The sequence below is a fragment of the Panthera leo genome, chromosome E2, assembly GCF_018350215.1.
Source record: "Panthera leo isolate Ple1 chromosome E2, P.leo_Ple1_pat1.1, whole genome shotgun sequence".
Taxonomy (NCBI): domain Eukaryota; kingdom Metazoa; phylum Chordata; class Mammalia; order Carnivora; family Felidae; genus Panthera; species Panthera leo.
The window spans coordinates 16,805,565-16,811,558 of NC_056693.1; the positions used below are offsets into that span (position 1 = coordinate 16,805,565).

The following is a 5,994-nucleotide window of genomic DNA, read 5'->3' on the forward strand; positions in this document are numbered from 1 at the left end:
TGGTATTTTTTAAGTTTCTGAGTGACTTTAAGATTTAGCTAGAATTCAGAAGCACTGGACTTAAGAGAAAGGCAGAGCATAGGGGCCAAGTTGTAAAAGAAGAACATCTTTAGATTTAAACATTATATCTAAACATGATCTTCAGTCATGGTCCCTCATACATGGCACTGACCATAAGCTAAAGATAAGAATTTACAGTTTTTTCTTTTTTTCACAAAAATATTTACAAAAGCAGAGAGAAAAGATTAATCACTATGTACTCATTATCAAGATTTAAGTTCTCAGTATTTTGCCAATTTTGCATTAAGAAAAGTTATTTTAAAAAACTAGGAAATAAGGAAACATTACTATGTCATCCTGTGTGACTCTTCAAAGTCATACCAGAGCATGGTCCAAAAACCCACCCAAGGTTGGGACACCTGGCTGGCTCCGTCAGTTAAGCGTCCGAATTCGGCTCAGGTCATGATCTCACTGCTGGTGAGTTGGAGTCCCATGTCAGGCTCTGTGCTAACAGCTCAGAGCCTGGAGCCTGCTTTGGATTCTGTGTCCCCATCTCTCTCTGCCCCTCCCCAACTCGTGCTCGCTCACGCTCTCTGTCTCTCTCTAAAAAATAAACATTAAAAAAAATTTTTTTTTTAAATAAAAGTTGACCCAAGGTCTAATAAGCCATTCTAGTGAAGGTTTTCTAAGTTCAGCACTGTTCACACTTTTGGCCAGATAATCCTTTGTTGTGGAAGGTTGTCTTCTGCATTGTAGAATGGTTGGGGGCATCCATCCCTGGCTTTTACCCACCATGTGCTAGTTGCATTCTGCCCATCCTTCCCCTCCCACCCCCCCAGATGGTGACAACCAAAACTGTCTCCAGACATTGCCAAATGTACCCTGGGGATTAAAATTGCACAGTTTGAGGGTGCCTGGGTGGCTCAGTAGGTTAAGCGTCTGACTTTGGCTCACGTCATGATCTCACAGTTGGTGGGTTTGAGCCCCATGTTGGGCTTTGTGCTGACAGCTCAGGGCCTGGAGCCCGCTTTGGATTCTGTGTCTCCCTCTCTCTCTGCCCATCCCCCGCTCATGTTCTGTCTCTCTCTCTCTCAAAAATAAATAAAAATGTTTTAAAAAATTTAAAAAAAAATAAAATTGCACCAGTTTGAGATCCTACTACTCTAGTGTAATATAGGTGTGATTGGCTTTTTACTAATTAGGACTCAGACTATGCATATGCATAGCTAGGTATTCACTTGCAAAAAACTGATGCATTTCATCTATTAGTCTATTACAGATGCAAATTGATTTTTTACAGAAAAGATAACCTTAAAGGTTTGGTTTTTATTGCCCTGTAGGACATGAAATAGTTTTGTATGTAAATTTGCAATCTTATTCCAAGAGTCTTTCTTCCACTAACTTGGCTCCAGCAGAGCAATGATTGTTCCATCATGCAGGACAAGAGGAAAATGCTAATAATCCTCTCTGATCTGAAAGAAAAATCTCACAAGTTTAAGGACGTCTTTAAGAAATCCAAAGACATCAATTATAGTATTTTTACCACAGCATCAGTTATCTATTGCTGTATAACAAATTACTCCCAAACTCAACAGCTTAAAACAAACATTTAGTATCTCACACGGTTTCTGAAAGTCAACAATACGGGAGCTGCTGGTTAGAGTGCTGAGTCTCTCATGCAGTTGCAGTCAATCTGTTATTGGCAAGGCCTGCAGCATGTCAAGGTTTGACCAGGGCTGCAGGATCTGCTCCCAAGATGACCCACTTGGATGGGGAGGGTATCAGTTCCTCCCTGGCTGTTGGCAGATTTCAGTTCCTTGCTACCTGGGCCTCTACATAGGTTGTGTCAGCGTCCTCATGACATGACAACTAACTTCTCCCAGAGTAAATTATTTGAGAGAGAGCAAGAGAGAGAGAGAGAGAGAAGAGAGCGAGTGAGCACACCTTGAAGACAGAAGAGGTATCATTTATAATTTAATCTTAGCAGTGGTGTGCCATCACTTCTACTGTATTTTATTAGCCTCCTAGACCAGCCCTGGTCCAATGTGGAAGGGGACTACACAAAGGTGTTAATGGCAACAGGTAGCCATTTTGGGGGTCAGCTGTTACACCAGTTAGTATGATGACCAATTGGAATTATGTTTTTTTAAAAAGCTATTTTCATAAGACAAGGTAACCATTCCTAAAGATTCCAATGTCTATGATAGGTAGAGCACTGCTTTGGGTGCTATGAAATGAATCCTGTCAGTATGATGCAGGCAGGCTGGGTCTGAAGACTCAGGACGGTTCCACAGGACCAGCCAAGAGGGTCCTTGGCTTTATGCAGGAGAGAAATCTAATGAGAGCTGGAGAAAGTGAAGACAGAGTTTACTGAAAAGTGTGAGTGACAGAGAATAGCAGACAGAGTGTCTGGGAGACTCAGGAAGGAAAAGAGAATGAGTCTCATCATCACTTGTGGTTAAGTGTTTATATTGGAAAGGGGTTTAGAGTACTCAGTTTCTTTCAGGAATCCAGGGTAGGATCCAATCAAAGGCAAGAGTTTGGTGAACAATAGGTGTTATTCTGAAAATCACCAATGGTAGGGGGTGTTGATGCCAGGGTCAGCAGAGGTTTGTTTGAAGCTATGTCCTGGAACATGTTTGGGATCTGGCTCTTATTGGATATCATCAGGTGTTTGGGGCGCAGGACAAAACTCAGAGAATGATTAGCTTTCTTGCTTCTCCCTTGAAGTGGGAACATAGCCTCTTTGGCTTATTCACAGGCAAAATATAGAACCTGAGTAAACAGGGGTGCCTGGGTGGCTCAGTCGGCTAACCAGTCTGATTCTGGATTTCAGCTCAGGTCATAATCTGAGATTGGGCTCCATGCTGACAGCACAGGGTCTGTTGGGATTTTCTCTCCTCTCTCTCTGTTTGGTTCTCTCTCTCTCTCTCTCTCTCTCTCTCTCTCTCTCTCAAAATAAATAAATAAATAAACATTAAAAAGAAAAGAAGAGGTACCTGGGTGGCTTAGTCTGTTAAGTGTCTGACTTCAGCTCAAGTCATGATCCTGCAGTTCGTGAGTTCAAATCCCACATCGGTCTTTGCACTGGCAGTGCAGAGCCTGCTTGGGATTCTCTCTCTCTGCCTCTCTCTTGCTTGCACTCTCTCTCTCTCAAAGTAAATAAATAAACTTAAGAAGAAGAAGAAGATGATTAGTAAATGGGGCCTAACAGAAACTCTGCCTACACATTCTGCATACAGTTCCTACAGACTCTGCCTGAGACCTTGCCCATGAGACAGGCTAGAAGTGCTAGAGTTTTAAGGCCCTTGTAGTAGCACCCAAAAATGAGGACTGAGAAATGATGTACAAATATCTCAGCTTCAGTGGCCCTTGAACGAGACAACTTGTATCTACACTGTCTTCCAGAGTTCCCCACAGCACTGAGCTCCCATTGTTCACAGGGATAATCCCCTCATTGATACACTCTGTATTGGGTTCCACTCCTCCTTTGTCACTTCCCTAGCCCCTACCTGCCAAAAAAACTGCCCACACTCACATTCTTGTCTCAGGTCAGCATCCGGGGCAGGCCACTGTTAGAAAGAAAACCACAAGCCCTAAATCGTGTCATTTATCTAAGCCTCCAAACCAGGGCTTACTACTACCTAACTTAACTGTAGTTTCAACCTCCCATAGAAACGTAAGTCTTAATTGATGAAGGAGCATGAGGCAGACTGAAGGATAAAGTACAAGCTAGCACCCCCACCCCCACCCTAGGTGGGATCTGTGTGATATTCCTTGGACACTCCTGGTTCACCCAAGAACAAAGGAAGGGGTTTAAGTGCTTGCCATGGTAATGGGGGAAACTAAGGCGAATGAAAAATTAAATTCCCTTTCTGCTTACAGCCCATTGACAAGTCCTTGAGACAGGCAGAGTGACCTCCCTCTATGAGCTCAGCTGCCTCAAGGATGACTCTTTTCTGGGGGCAAAAGAGATCCCGGCTTAACATTGTCCACTTCCTTTATCTCAACTGACCCAGGATATATGCTGGCAATCATGCTCCAAGTTTATGGTCCCCGATATGCATCTGAAGGGTCTCATGACTTAGGTTTTATTAAACAGTGATAAATGATGTTTCCCTAGCAACAGTTAGCCCCTCAAGGTCCTGGAAACCTTGCTTCCAAAATCCCTTAGAGACATACTCTATCCCTGACCTCCTCCCAACCTGAGGTTATATAATGAGTTACTTGTCACAACCCCTGTACAGCTCTTCGTGCCCATGGGTCCTGTCCCATGCTTTAATAAAATCACCTTTTTGCACCAAAGATGTCTTCAAGAATTCTTTTTTGGCCCTCGGGTCCAGACCCCACCATCACCCCAAAACTTCATCATTAACCAGTAATCAGGAATTTTCTGATTAGCACCAATGAGGTAAACTGTTACTTGGGCCCTCTCCATCCCCCTAAAATGAAATTATGTTAGTTAGGGATTAGCTCATCAGGGACCACAGTGAGAAATTAAATAAACTATCCTGTTTCTCAGCATGTTTGTTTTTCAGCTTTATGAGTCCTTGAGAACTTCCCTGTTCCTGGAAACCCACCAAAGTTATTCAATTGAGCAGATGTCTGGGAACAAAAAAAAATCATAAATGTTCCTGGGAAATTGGAGTTAAGCAAACCCCTGTTAAGTTATGCTTGAACAATTTTTATAAAGGTTTTCTCAGTTCCTGTGACCACTTCTTAATTGCAAGAATAGCCTACCAAAAGGTTGCCGCTAGCAGTATAAATTGGTCCTGAAGTTTGTGTTAGAGACAGAACTTTGTGGACTATCTCTGTCTCCGTACTACCTGCAAATAGTAAAATCCATTTGCTCAAACCGAAAGACATGGGTCAATCGTTTGGCTGATGCACCCAAGCTAGGTGCCCTTTGTGTTCAGTGACAAACCTGGTGATCCATATGGGTCAGTTATCCACCTAAAAAGACTCCCTGCTCTTCCACCTAAAGGAAGGTGACCTTGCCTGGAACAATCCTTTCTTTTGCTAATAACTTTCTTGCCCCTTTCCCACATCTCCCCATCTTCCTATAAAAGCTTTCCATTTTGTACAACTTCGGGGAGCTCCTTTTGACTTGCTAGATGGGATGTGGCCTGATTCATGAATCGTTCAATAAACTCAACTAGATGTTCAAATTTACCCACCTGAATTTTTATTTTGTAACACTACTTAAGACAAAGTCCCTGTATATCTGGCCCAGCATTAACACAAGGCAGGGAATTATGTCTCTTTAAATTTTTTTTATTTCCTATGGGATCTCTCATATCAGCAGCAAAAACATAGAGTGCTAAAAGTCTTAATTATCATTTATTTAAAATAGTTGAAATCCTAAAAAAAAAAAAAAAGTCCCTGCTTCCAACATTTTCTTTCGGTAAGAGCCAATAGCTTCTTACTCGCCCTCTCCCATGGCTCCGCTCTCACCGGAGTTCTCGACCCTTCCTCCGGTGGCCTCAGTGTCCCCAAGGGAAGAGCTTCTTAGCTGCTCTCCAACTCCAAGAGCCGTTCGAAGAGAAGTTTCACCTTTTTGGGGGGAGCTCCTCCTATAAGGCGGCCCCGCCCATTACACGTAAGAAACAGTATAAATGTACGAGGCCATCTTACCTCAGCGCCTGCCCTGCTGGAGACAAAGAAAGCTCAGCTTCGCCTCCATATTGGTCACAGCCGGTTTGGGCTTCTGAGATGCTAAAAGCAGCCGGGACGTCTGTGTTTGCAGCCCCAGGAGCACTTGTTTCTCCCAGCCCTAAAACAGCTTAACCCTCTGGTCTAACAAAGGGCCTAATCACTACTGTACGGCACAGATTTAAACATGGCTGCCTCCAACAAGGTGTCAAGAGGGAGCGGCCATCAGGCCTTCTGTTAAAGTTCAGAAACCCAGAATCCTGTTCGCTTGGAAGGTTGCCAGGTGGAGGCCGACAGCCTCAAAGTCGCGACTGAGTCTGCGCACTGGCCACTCGGGATGGG

General features: G+C 43.6%; 1 long non-coding RNA gene across 5 annotated transcripts in view; it reads right to left on the reverse strand.

Moving 5' to 3' along the window:
• The window catches only part of LOC122208735, a 30,322-nt gene extending 24,600 nt beyond the window's left edge, over positions 1-5,722 (reverse strand). For all 5 annotated transcript variants that reach the window (XR_006197342.1, XR_006197341.1, XR_006197344.1 and 2 more), the window contains exon 1: positions 5,635-5,722. This is a non-coding gene — a long non-coding RNA (uncharacterized LOC122208735). The remainder of the gene's footprint in view (positions 1-5,634) is intronic.
• Positions 5,723-5,994: the final 272 nt, after the last annotated feature.